Genomic DNA, 13,341 nt, shown 5'->3' on the forward strand with positions numbered 1-13,341 from the left:
TTAATTCATAATAAAATAATAAAACTATGATCACAATCGACTTTATTAAAAAGCCTAATAAATGGCCATACCATCTGTCTGCTTGTTGAACCACTCTCCACTATGCAGCGTGATAGAGGTAAAAAAAAAAAAAAAAAAGTTATTACCAGTTTGCCATTTTAACTGTCTAAACGGTTCTCCTGCAGTTCTGCAATAACGTGGAATTCCAGGCCATTACTAAGCAAGCTTAAAACTGCTCCCATTCCTCTTCTTTTTTTTTTTTTTTTTTTCTTTTACCACACCCACCCTTCCATCTTCTCCCCATCTGTTGACCTTCCCCATACCCACTACTCTTTATTCCATTAATGCTTGGGAATAATGCTTCGTCTTTTTAAATGTTCTCCACTTTTCCCACGTTCTACGGTATTTTATCATTTTATTTTCCTCCATTTTTCTTAGGTATTCCATATTATTGATGTATTCTATTCTTTGGATCCAATCTCTGATCAGGGGTTGTTTCACCTGTAACCAATTTTTTGGTATTAAAGCTTTTGCGGCATTAAGTAAAACGGGTGTTAATGAGTTTTGTATGCTTCTTTTGAAATGCTTACTCGTTTTTACATCTACCCCTAAAAACAAACATTCCCCTGGGGTTAAAGGTATTTTTTGCCCTGTTATTTTCTCTATATATTCTGTAATTTTACTCCAATATTGGTTTATTACTGGGCATTCCCACCAGAAGTGGAATATCGTTCCCGGTTTCCCACATTTTCTCCAGCATAACTTGGAGTTGGATGGTTCCATTCTATGTAATTTATCTGGTGTTAAGTGCCATCTCGTTAGGCATTTATAATTTACTTCAATTGATCTTATATCAAATACAGAATGATATACTGAGTTAATCATTTGGGTCTCATCAACTTCATAACCCAAGTCCCTCTCCCATTTAGCTATGAATGGGATATGTCCTTGGCCTTCTATTTCCGATAAACAGTCATATAGCTGTGAGACACAATGTTTAACTGCTCTTTTCTTTGTACATAATTTTTCCATTGCTGTTAAGCTTTTTTCATTTCTTATTGGTTTTGGGATGGAATTAACGAAGTGCTGAATCTGGAGGTATTCCCAGTCTTTCAATATTTGCCAATTGTGCTTCGTCATTAAATCTTGTTTTGACATTATCTTCCCCTCCCTTATAATGTCTTTTAATTGTAAGTCCCTCATTCGATTCCCTAGTGATGTGTCGTGCCCAGGTGTAAAAAAACTCGTTCCCTCCAGGGGGATTAATGGTGAATTATATTGTCGTTTGTTTTTACGCTGTGTTGTATCCCATTTTTTTAGTGCCGTTAAAGTGATTTCGTGCGTCCTACTACTAATTGCTCTAAATTTTGGTGGAATCCATATGTTTTTTTTTAATTGTGACCCGGTCAATGTCTCCTCCATTTTTGCCCATTTCTTTTTCGTGTTTTGATTTGTCCATTCAACCAATCTCGTGAAAATAATTGCTAAATAATATCTGTGAATGTCAGGTAGTGCCATTCCTCCCCTATTTTTTTTCCTGGTTAATAAATTAAATTTTATCCTGGGTTTTTTATTTTGCCAAATAAATTTTGAAAATAATGTCCTTAATATGTTAAAAAAACCTATAGGAATATTTATCGGAAGCATTTGCATTTTGTATATAATTTTTGGTAATACCACCATCTTCAGCACATTGATTCTTCCCATCCAAGATATTTTTCCTTTATTTAACTTCATTAATTCCGCTTTAACTTCGTTTATCAACGGGACATAATTAGCTTGATATAACCCCCGGATTGTTTTTGTTATTTTAATCCCTAAATATGTTATTTCTTTTTTTTCCCATGTGAAAGGGAATTTATGCCGTATCTTTTCTTCCTCATGCAGATCTAATCCGATATTCAGGATAACTGTTTTAATTGGGTTTATTTTGAAATTAGAAAGGGCCCCGTAGTCTCTGATCTCCTTCATCATACCTGATATAGATGTTTGGGGGTTGATCAAGTATAGGAGTATGTCGTCCGCGTATGCCGCCACTTTATGTTCTTCCCCCCCCATTCTTATACCTTCTATGACTGGGTTGTTACGAATTTTTGCTAATAAGGGTTCCAGAGCTAACACGTATAGCAATGGCGAAAGGGGACACCCCTGTCTTGTACCATTCTGCATATCGAACGCGGACGACATACTCCCATTTACCCCCACTCTGGCTGATGGATATGTATATAGATTGTTTATCCATTTTAGCATTTTTGGGCCAAGTCCCATTGACTGTAATGTTTCCATTATAAAGCTCCAATCGACTCGGTCAAAAGCTTTTTCTGCATCGATTGAGACCAATATCATTGGAGGATTGGTTTCCTTATCATTCCCCATTAATAACAGCGTTCGCAAACTGTTATCGCGGCCCACCCTCCCTGGTACAAATCCTGCTTGATCTTCGTTGATCAATTCTGGGAGTAGGTTTTTTATCCTCGTTGCCAACACTTTTGCGTACAATTTAATATCCGTATTCAAAAGAGCGATTGGACGGTAATTAGAGCAATTCAAAGGATCTTTACCCGGTTTTGGAATTAGTATGATATTAGCTAGGAGTGATTCTTTCCTCGGGAGCTCCTCCTCTGCCAGTTTGTTCCAGAGTTTACATAACTGTGGGACCAACAGCTGTTTGAATTTTTTATAATACCTGATGGTGAAACCATCTGGTCCTGGGCTTTTCCCGTTGGGCATGTCCTTTATTGCATTCTCAATTTCCGCTGGAGTGATTGGAGCCTCTAGGCTATTAGACATTTCGGGGGTTATCTTTGGTAGATCTACTTCCCTCAGGTATTCTTGTATTTTAATTTTCCTGATCTCCTTCTGACTTTCAGTCTCCTTGTTCCTGATTGAGTATAGGGCGCTATAATATGTTTTAAACGCGTTTGCTATTTCTGATGTTCTGTATTTTATTTCACCATTCGCGTTTTTGATTTTTTCTATATAATTTATAGCTTTTTTATCCCTTACTATTCTGGCCAATTGTTTCCCCCGGTTTATTACCCCACATGTATCTTTCTTTAGCTACGTGTTTATAGGTTTTTCTTACTTCTTGCTCCAATCTATTGTTTAGTTGCATACGTTTATGTATTATTTCTTTATATGTGTTTTTATCGAGTTGACCCTTATGTTTTTGTTCTAATAAATGAAGTTCTTTTTTTAAATCGTTTCGCTTCTTTTCACTCTCTTTTTTTACCCAGGATCCTATGGATATTAATTTCCCCCTGATTAGGGCTTTGTGGGCCTCCCAGAGTGTAGCCCTTGGGATCTCCTCTGAGTCATTGGTTAGAAAATATTGTTCAATTTCATATTTAATAGTGTTTTCTGTTTCCACATCTTCCAGAAGGGATCTTTTAATTTTATTATTACAGGTGCGTGATCCGAGAGGGTTATAGATCCTATTTTAACTTCCAATATATTTTCTAGTAGTTCATGGTCTACAAATATATAGTCCAATCTAACATACATATCGTGTACTGTGGAATAGTATGTGTAATCCTTTTTCCTTAAATTAAGTATTCGCCAGGTGTCCATTAATTGATGCTGCAGCATCTTCTTTTTCAAGGTTCTATGTTGTTTGATTTCGTGTACCATGCCCAGTGAAGTGCCATCTATATACGGATCCATGGCGAAGTTTAGATCCCCTCCCATGATTATATGGCCCTGCTTGCATGTTTCTAAAGTATTCAGCATTTTGTTTAAATATTTCTTTGGGCCTTTATTGGGACAGTATATATTTACTAATGTGTATCTAACTCTTTCTATTAGTCCTTTTACAAATAAGTACCTCCCCTGTGGATCTGTTTTTATTTCTTCTACTTTCCAATTGACTTTTTTAGAGATCCCAATTGCCACTCCCCTAGAGCCCCTGATTGGGGTGTCTGCATAATACCACGTTGGAAAATTCTGTGTGTTTAATCTGATACTTAAGTCTAGAGCCAAATGCGTTTCTTGTAAAAACACGATGTCTGCTGAATAACCCTCCAGCTCCCTTAGTATATTGTACCTTTTTTTTGGAGAATTCATTCCTCTGACATTGTATGTTACTATTTTGATTTCCGGCATTATACGTGTTTAACATTTTTCTATCCTTTTTTAGTAGTGGCAATGGTTTCTTGTCAACAGATTTAACCCTCCCCCCCCCTCCCTCTACCCACCTCCCATTCCCCCTTTACCCTCCCATTTACCCTCCCATCCTTCCCCCCTCCCTGACCCCTCCTCAGATGTAAAATTGACCCACTGGTCCGGGACCTTTTATCTGGAACTCCCTCGTTCCATTTGTCCCTTGGCCCTAGGGTGGAATTCTGTTTAACGGTGTCGTCACCCAACTCACCTTTCATTGGCAAGGTGATTATCCCGCATACCAGGGGCACCCCAACCCCCACCGCACCCTCCCTCCCCACCCCCCCCAATTCAACCCAACCCACCCCACCCCCCTCCCCCCCAGCAAAGCCAAGGGGGAAAGGGGAGGGGCAAGGCGAATGCGAGCAGGGAAAGGCGATCCAGAAAACTAGAACTCCACCTTCTCAATAAATTACATCTCTATCGACCTCTCCCTCCTCCCCCCCCCACCTCCCGGCAGAGAGGGGCGGGGTTGTTTCCCGTCTCCCCCCCATCTCCTCCCCCCTCCACCCCCCCGGGACCGGGACCCCCAGTTTTCTACAAAATTCTGCAGTTTCTTCAAGAAATCTTAATCTTGCTGTGCGGCCATTTTTTTTCCTATTAAACTTGCAGGGAAACCCCAGTTATATTGCACTTCATTCTCAACCAGAACTGTCAATAACGGTTTTAAGGCTCTTCTCCTCCTCAAGGTTTCCTGTGCAAAATCTTGGAATATCTGAATGTCGTTCCCTTCATATCTTAATGGTGCTTTTGCTCTTATATTCCTCCATATTTGATATTTTTCCTCTTCGTTTTGGAATCGCACTATAATGTCCCGTGGCATTTCTTGTGGGAGACCTTTAGGTTTCCTTACTCTGTGCACTCTTTCTACATTTATTACGTTAGTTATCTCTTTATTCATTAAGGGGTTACAAATCTTCTTGATTATATCATTCAGATCCTCTCGTTGTTGTGCGTCTGGAACTCCACGGATTCTTAGGTTTTTTCTTCTGTCTCTATTTTCTTGATTTTCGATCTTATATGCTTGCTCTTGTTGTGCTTTTTTTAGACTTTGTATTTCTACTTCCTGGTTTTTTATTATATTCGTATCTCTTTCCACTTTTTTTTCTACTTCTTCTACTCTTTCTAGTATGTGTCCAAGATTCTTATGTAATCTTTCCATTTCGGATTTCATAGTATTTTCCAGGGCTGCAAACATAGATATTATCTCATTTTTAGTGGGCAATACTTGGCGGTTATCTTGTTGTGTCTGTTGAAATATTAAGGGTTCTACATCTCGGTCTAGTTCAGTTATTGGGTCTGTTCCTTCTTCTGATGGTACGTCAAGTAATGTTTCTGAGTCATGTACGGAGATGTTTTGAGTTTGATGTTTCCTCTTCATCTTTTTTACTCTTTTCTCTCTCCTTTTTATCACTGCTTTCCGCCTGTTGGGTTTTGGTGTATTGAGGTTTTTCAACGTGCTGCTTATCTGTAGCTACTGTCTGTGTAATGTACTTATTCATTGCGCCGGGACTGGTAATCAAGCTCCGGCGTGGTGATTTCGAAACAGCCCCTGCTTTTACTGTTTTTCCCTTCATCTGGCACCGCGATATTTGAGCACCTTTATTACTCTTGTTATATGTGCCCACCCACGGCTCCTAAGATGTGATTTTAAGATTTTTTCTGTCGCAGTGTTTTCGTGCTACCGTCGAGATGGCGCTAGTACCCCCTTATTCCATTCTCAGCATACTCGTTTTTTCACTCTGTTTTTTACATCTAGAGCAATCACGTGATATAGAGATCTGTCCCCTTTTATTTTGTTTTATTGAGATGGGTCACTGTTGTGTTGTGTAATTAGTTGCTTACTTGCCAATACAATTACACACAAAAAAAAAAAAAAAAAAAAGGAAACTATTTTCCTAGTATATTAACTTTTATCTTCGCGGATTTTCCAGTCTGTCCCGTTACTTAACAGAAAATATAGTGCAGAGTATTTTGCTTTATGCTTTATATTATATGACAATTATATGACCACTTACCCCGTGGTTACTTGCAGTCTAGTTTATCTGCATATTTTAATTCTGCCCGACATTCAGCATTCTCATGTAGATTTTAGTTCTAGGTTTTTTTTTTTTTTTTACTGACCTTCTTGGGATCCCCTTTTTTTTTCTTTTTTCCACAATACCTTTCAATGTCTTTTGAGAGCAGTACCTTACTTTGTCCAGTAGATGGTGTCCGGAGCACTCGTAAGCCTTCCCAGAAGATTAACCTTGCTCTGCACAGCCAGTGCTACCGAAAAGCCGACATCCCCGGCATCCCTGCGCTCTCACACTGCAATCTCCACAGACACACAGGAGGTCCGGATCTCAGCCTGCCACGCCGCTCAGCGCAATGCAGCGTGTTCCGACCCGGGGGGAAGAAAGCCAAGGGGGAAGGTAGGAGAAAGAGAGAGGACCCACCACACCAGTGGTGGGGCTCCGCCGAGGGTTAGGACAGGAGGGTGGGGATCAGAGGAGGACCGCAAACAGCGGCATTATCCCTGCGGTGGGGGACTTGGAGCGCTCCATCACGCTAGGTACAGACACACACCATTCTCAGACTCCTCCCCCGGAAGGGCCGGGTCCTAAAAGCTCCCATTCCTCTTCTAAATCCTATTTTAACTACCCTGTAGAAAGAAGACGCTTATACTTACCTATTCTCAGAGTGCTCTGGTCACATGATCTTCACAGCAAGACACTTCAGGAGAGAGGCGAGAGCAGCGACAATGGCTGCAATGCCCAGGTGTTGAGGTCATCCATAAACGTACTACTGGTTATACATTATTGGCTGCCCATCCTCCCCCCCCTGAAGCTGCCGATGGGAGTCAATCATGTGACCGGATAGGAGCACCCCGAGAATAGGTAAGCATCTTCCTTTTATAGGAGTAGTATAGTAATTAGGTGGTGTGGGAGCAGGTTTAACCACTTGCCGATCACCCACAGTCACGCAGCGTGGCCACCCCCAACCCCCCGCGTCCACTAGGCACCGTGGAATGTAGATTCAGATACTCGGGTCCCAGTGATCATGTGATCACATTACGATTCATGACAGCTTTTCTAGTGAGCTGTGATTGGCCCACAGCCATCCCATGGTACCTGAGCCAATCACAGCGCCCTGTACCATATGATCAGCTGTACCCAAACACAGATCACTAGTATTCACTACGGTCATGAACTTAACCCAATGAAGATTATTGTACCAGCAAATTGTATAAAAAAATAAAAAATAAATAAAAAACCCTTATCACCCCCCAGAGTAGTACAATGTTACGATTGGAACATTGAACTACTCCAACGAAAGCATTTAAAAAAAATAATCATAAAAATTGTTTATTTTTTTTAAAGTAAAAAAAATAAAATATTTAATAAAAAATTATTTAACGGGGGCGTGGCCTGGCCGCTGAGCGAGATGGCCACTTGAATACACCGCTCCACTCCTCCACACTGTAGCCCAGCATAACCAGCCGTCTCCCGCCAACCAAACGAGCTGCTGCACAGCCTATTACACACCGGACAACCTCCGGACTATGTCCAAGAAGAAAGGCAGGCTCAAGGGACCCCGTAGACTCCTGGACTTCTACATGAAGCCCTCACAGCAGGACTCTCAAAATGGCGCCGGCCGGGACTCGGGAAACCCGAGGCTCCCACCTATCAGCCCTGCGGCGGCCTCCTCTCCGCTCTACGCGCTGGAAGAAGGCATGGATCAAACAACCGAGCACACCATCTCTCCTGGGGACAGAGGTAAGAGGCTTGCAGAGTTCCCCACACACTCCCCAGATAAGCAGCGTGGCGCTGGGACCTGTAGTCCCACCACTACAGACCAATTAGCCACAAAGTCACTTGCTGCTTACCCCAACACAGACAACCCAGCATCTGAGCACTCAATAAAAGCCATGCTACTCTCCCTACAAACGGAACTGCACAGGGATTTAAAAATCTCTATTAGCCAGATGCAGGAGATGGTCACCTCCTTAGAGCAGCATACAGACCACATAGAGCAACACTTATCTGAAGCCACCAAAGCTCACAACACCATGGTTGACTTACAAGATGAGCAGGCTGCTATGGTCACCCAGCTCCGTCTCAAAATCACAGACCTCGAGGACCGCTCGAGGCGGAACAATATTAAGGTGAGAGGGGTCTCTGAATCTCTTGCAGCCACGGAAATCGTGCCATATTTACACCAACTGTTCCGCAAACCAGTGCCCTCGCTGACGACACAAGACATGCTCATAGATCGAGCACATAGGATCCACAAACCGCAGCATGTCCCGGCCTCTGTTCCCAGAGACATCGTGGCAAGGGTACACTTTTTCCATGTCAAGGAAGAGATTATGCGCACAGCAAGGTCCTTGCGTTCACTCCCAGATCCCTTCCATGGAGTGACACTCTATAATGACATTTCAGTGGCCACTTCCCAGGCGCGTAGCGCCTTTGCACCGGTCACTTCCATTCTGAACGAACGAAAAATTGCCTACAAATGGGGCTACCCTGTTAAGCTCATCATGACCCATCGCAACCAACAAGTTGCTATGTTATCTCCAAAGGAAGGCCTCAAACAACTCCTCAACTGGGGCTTGCTAACCCAAGCGCCTCCTCGCACCCCGCCTGCAAGGCCATCCTCCAAGATTTCCAACCTGTGGGAACCGCACGCTCTAACTTAGCCGCAGGCCATCCGCCTGCAGCACTCTGAATATTTCTAAAAGTATATATAGTTTATTGCTGGTTCTTCACTATCAGTATGTTTATCATTTGTGTTAGTGGTGTGGAGGAGTGGAAGCACGCTCCATAATTGTTGATGTGCTAAGCACATTTATTGGTTTACACATTTACGTTTTCAATCGTTCTGTTTGCCTTTGATTTATAAGATAGGTCATTATCCTATTATAGTATCTGCACAGTTCTAACATTGTTTGCTCAGATTGGATCTATTCCACCTGATCTGATCCAGCACTGCTTATAGATACCAGTGTTTAGTAATATCCTGTGATACTCTTACCTCCCTCCCCCTTTCCATCCCATCCCCCCCTTTTTTTTTTAAATTTATTCTCTCTAGTCGGAGCCTGTCCCCCCCCCCCCCCCCCCCCCGCGTGCCGTGTAGCCATCCATTATTTGACTTCCCAACTTCGGCGAAATGTCCCTCACAATTGTCTCCTTAAACGCTAAAGGCCTCAACAGTCCCTTTAAAAGCTGTCTCCTGTAGCGTGAAGCCTTGAATCAGAAGGCGGACATACTATGCGTCCAGGAGACTAATTTTTCCGATCCCAACCCCCCACTATGCACTCATAGACTATTCCCCCATTGCTTTCATGCCCGCGCTGATAAAAAGACGAGGGAAGTAATGATAGCAGTCCGCTCTTTGGTGTCCTTTATCCTTAGACACGCAGAATATGATCCCGAGGGCAGATACCTTATCCTGTCGGCCACATTCAACGACCAACCACTCGCCATAGTTAACATATATGCGCCCGCCAGAAATCCTTCTTTAAAGCAGTACTTCATAAGATCCAACATTACCCAAAACATGAAATTGTAATATGTGGAGACTTTAACAAGATTTTAGACACCCAGATGGACTCCTCCAACCCAAAACGCAAGACGTCCTCGGCCCTATCCTCAATAGCTTACATGGAAGACCTCCATGATCCATGGCGATGTCTGCACGGTATTGAGGGACTACTTCTTCTATTCCCATACCCAAAGATCTTACTCTCGGATCGATCTGTTTCTGGTCTCCAAGTTCCTCCTACAAAGAATTAACAAAGCAACCATTGGCCTCATCACATGGTCGGACCATGCACCAGTCTCCATTACCATCTCTCTTTCGCCCCCCACCTCTAAACATACAATCTGGCGTTTAAACGCAGCACTACTCAGTGCGAAGGAGACCCGGGAACGGATTCGATCAGAGATAACTTCTTACTTTACCACTAACTATGGCTCTGTCTCCAACCCAACTACACTCTGGAATGCACACAAGTCGGTCATTCTGGGAATCTTCCTCCAGCTGGGGGCCCAAGAAAAGAAAAAGAAAACACTCGCAATAAACTCCCTCCTACAGCGTATTCAAGCTATTGAAATCCTGAACAAAATCCCACTCCGGCCAATGCAAAAGATCTTAGCGCCTAAAGGAATAAACTCAGTTAACTCCTTCAAAAAAGCCATGATTTCTATCTTAGACGTCTTCGTCTAACTTGGTATTCTCAGAGCAACAGAGCAGGGAAACACTTGGCCCAACAATATAAAGAGAAAGCAGCATCCCATTTTTGTTAAACCAGCAAGGTCACAAACTATCAAACCCCAAAGATATCGCAAATGAATTCGGTGCTCTCTATTCAAAATTGTATAACCTCTCCCCATCAACCTCGGAACCGCAGCCCACCGCACAACTGATACGGGATTTCCTTAATCCCCTACAGCTCCCCTCGATAACCCCCTCACAACTTGAAGATCTAGTCAAGCCATTCTCCCAACTAGAAATCCTCAAAGCTATAAGAGAGCTTCCCCTACATAAAGCCCCTGGTCCGGATGGTTATATAAATTAATATTACAAAACTTACAGAGACCAAATTACACCCCACCTTTGCAACGCCTTTAATAGTTTCTTAAACACTGGTAAGATCCCCTCAGAATCCCTTGAAGCAACAATAATTACCATTCACAAACCTGGTAAACCTTCTCATGACCCTGCTAGTTACCGCCCCATCTCGCTCCTTAATACGGACACAAAACTTTACGCCAAATTGTTAGCCACCTGTTTAGCTTCGTTTATTCCCAACCTAATACATCCTGACCAGGTGGGCTTCATTCCTTTCCGACAAGCCTCAGACGGCACCCGCAGACTCATCGACCTGATCCATTGGGCGGAGCACCGTCGAGTGCCTTCTCTGCTGATCTCGCTTGAGGCAGAGAAGGCATTCGACCGGGTTAACTGGCTATACCTAGACCTTGTCCTACAAAAATTTGGCATACGTGGCCCATTCAGACAAGCCATTCTTGGTCTATACTCAACCCCAAGCGCAAAAGTTCTCACATCGGGGCTACTGTCCTCCCCTTTTTCCATCACCAACGGAACCAGTCAAGGTTGTCCCCTCTCCCCACTCATTTTTGCGCTGGTGATTGAACCACTAGCACAGGCGATCAGAACGCACCCAGAAATAGCCGGACTGACGGTAGATCAAAGCACCCATAAAATAGGCCTATACGCCAACGATATTATCTGGCTCACCGACCTACTACGGTCCCTGCCCCCGCTCTGTGATCTCCTACACCAATTTAGCCAGATCTCCCTATACAAATTGAACCACTCCAAGTCTGCTATGTTGGGAATATCCTTACCCCCACAGCTTAGAACAAACATTTCCTCCGCATCCCCGTTTTCCTGGACCCCCAACTCCTCTATGACCTACTTGGGCATCCAGCTGACCTCCCCCGCTTCTCTAATACTACGTACTAACATAGCTGCTTTTACCCAGAAGCTACAGGCCCTAACCAAATTTCGCTTCTACAGGTGAAGGCTTCCTAGGTAGGCCAGATAGCCCTTTCTAAGATGTTTTTATTACCACACGTCCTATATTTGTTCAGAACTTTACCAATACTCCAATCTGACATCGCTGGACTCCAGCGACTTAACTTTATTTGGGCAGATCGCAAACCACGAGTTAAGGCCTCCTTGCTCTACACACCTACGAAATATGCTGGTCTAGGAGTGCCCAACCTCAGACTATGCTACAAAGCAACCTTACTCGACCAAACCAGATATGTCCTCGCTACAGCCTTGGACTCTAATCGAAGCGGCAGACATCGCGCACACTCCCTCGCATCTCCTAGCAGCGGTATGGTTGGGGTTTCACCCCACACATGCCTCTCTACCTACCATGAACGCAACCTTAAATACCTGGAAATCTATATCACAAGTCTCAGGTGGAATACACCCCCAAGCTCTTTACCAACTGCCTCTTGCAGCCATCTCCCTTCTCTCCCCGGATCTACCAATACAGAAATGGCTAGCGCAAGGCGTCCGAAATATTGGAGACCTATTCCAGGACAACCATCTCCTCTCCTTTCATAAACTTTCAAATCGATACCTCCTCTCTCACAAGGATTTCTACATCTATTTGAGAATTCGCCACATTCTCTCCTCAATTCCAACTTCCACTTACAACTCCACCAAAGACATCATCCAGCTTTTCTGCTCGCCCACCAGCAAGATTCGCAGCATCTCTTATTTTTATGCTCTCCTAACGAAGCCGACCCAAGAAGAAAGCCCTCCGGCAATTACTTACTGGGAGACCAAACTACACACTCACATTCCCCCACCACTCTGGTACCGAGCAATTCGCCTACCAGCGATGTTCTCAAAAAACGTATCCCATTGGGAGACTAATGAAAATTTTATACAACTGGTACTATACCCCCATAAAACTGGCCCGCATTTTCCCCCCTCATTCCAGCAAATGTTGGAGGAATTGCAATATGGACGGACATACTTTACATATTTGGTGGGGGTGTCCCTTTATAAATGTATACTGGACGGACATCTCCACTCTCATTCATGAGGTTACCGGCCTGTCTCGTGTCATTACCCCGCGGATGGCCTTATTTGGCCTAGACGTCTTAGTCTGGCCTCCACAAATTCCATCCTATTGGTCACACAAATTTTTATAGCGGCCAGTTTGGCTATTGCCCGCCGCTGGAAACAACCCATTGCTCCCTCTATCAGCAATGTTATCGAAATCTTAAATGAACACTTGCTGATGGAATATCTCTTTGCAAAAACACAAATGACTGAGGAAATTCCACTACCACTGGAAGCCCTGGCTATCCGACCCCAGGGCTAAATCCTGTATCTGATTACAATATAAATACTACCCCCGGTGATAACCTTCACATAGAGGTAGCCTTCAAGATCTCCTTTCCCTTAGAGTACTTTGAGCACATTGCGACAAGAATGACACGGAGACAGGCTAAACAGTTTACTAACTAAATACTAATGTCAATCCCCTACTGGCATACACCCCCCCCCCCCCCCACACTTCTCTTCTTTCCCCCATTCCCCCCCCCCCCTCCAGATCCCTTTTTTGGGAACTGGAATAACCCCTAAGCTCTGTGTATTTGTTTGGGCTATATGCCCTTTATTACTTTTCTATGGATATTATACTTTGCC

General features: G+C 43.6%; 1 protein-coding gene across 3 annotated transcripts in view; it reads right to left on the minus strand.

Annotated features, from left to right (window-relative positions):
• CNKSR1 (connector enhancer of kinase suppressor of Ras 1) overlaps positions 1-13,341 on the minus strand; it is a 166,799-nt gene that overhangs the window by 7,959 nt on the left and 145,499 nt on the right. The window lies entirely within an intron of this gene.

Source organism: Lithobates pipiens, unplaced genomic scaffold (genome assembly GCF_037356315.1).
Source record: "Lithobates pipiens isolate NorthernLeopardFrog02 unplaced genomic scaffold, aLitPip1_a1.2 Scaffold_16, whole genome shotgun sequence".
Lineage (NCBI taxonomy): Eukaryota > Metazoa > Chordata > Amphibia > Anura > Ranidae > Lithobates > Lithobates pipiens.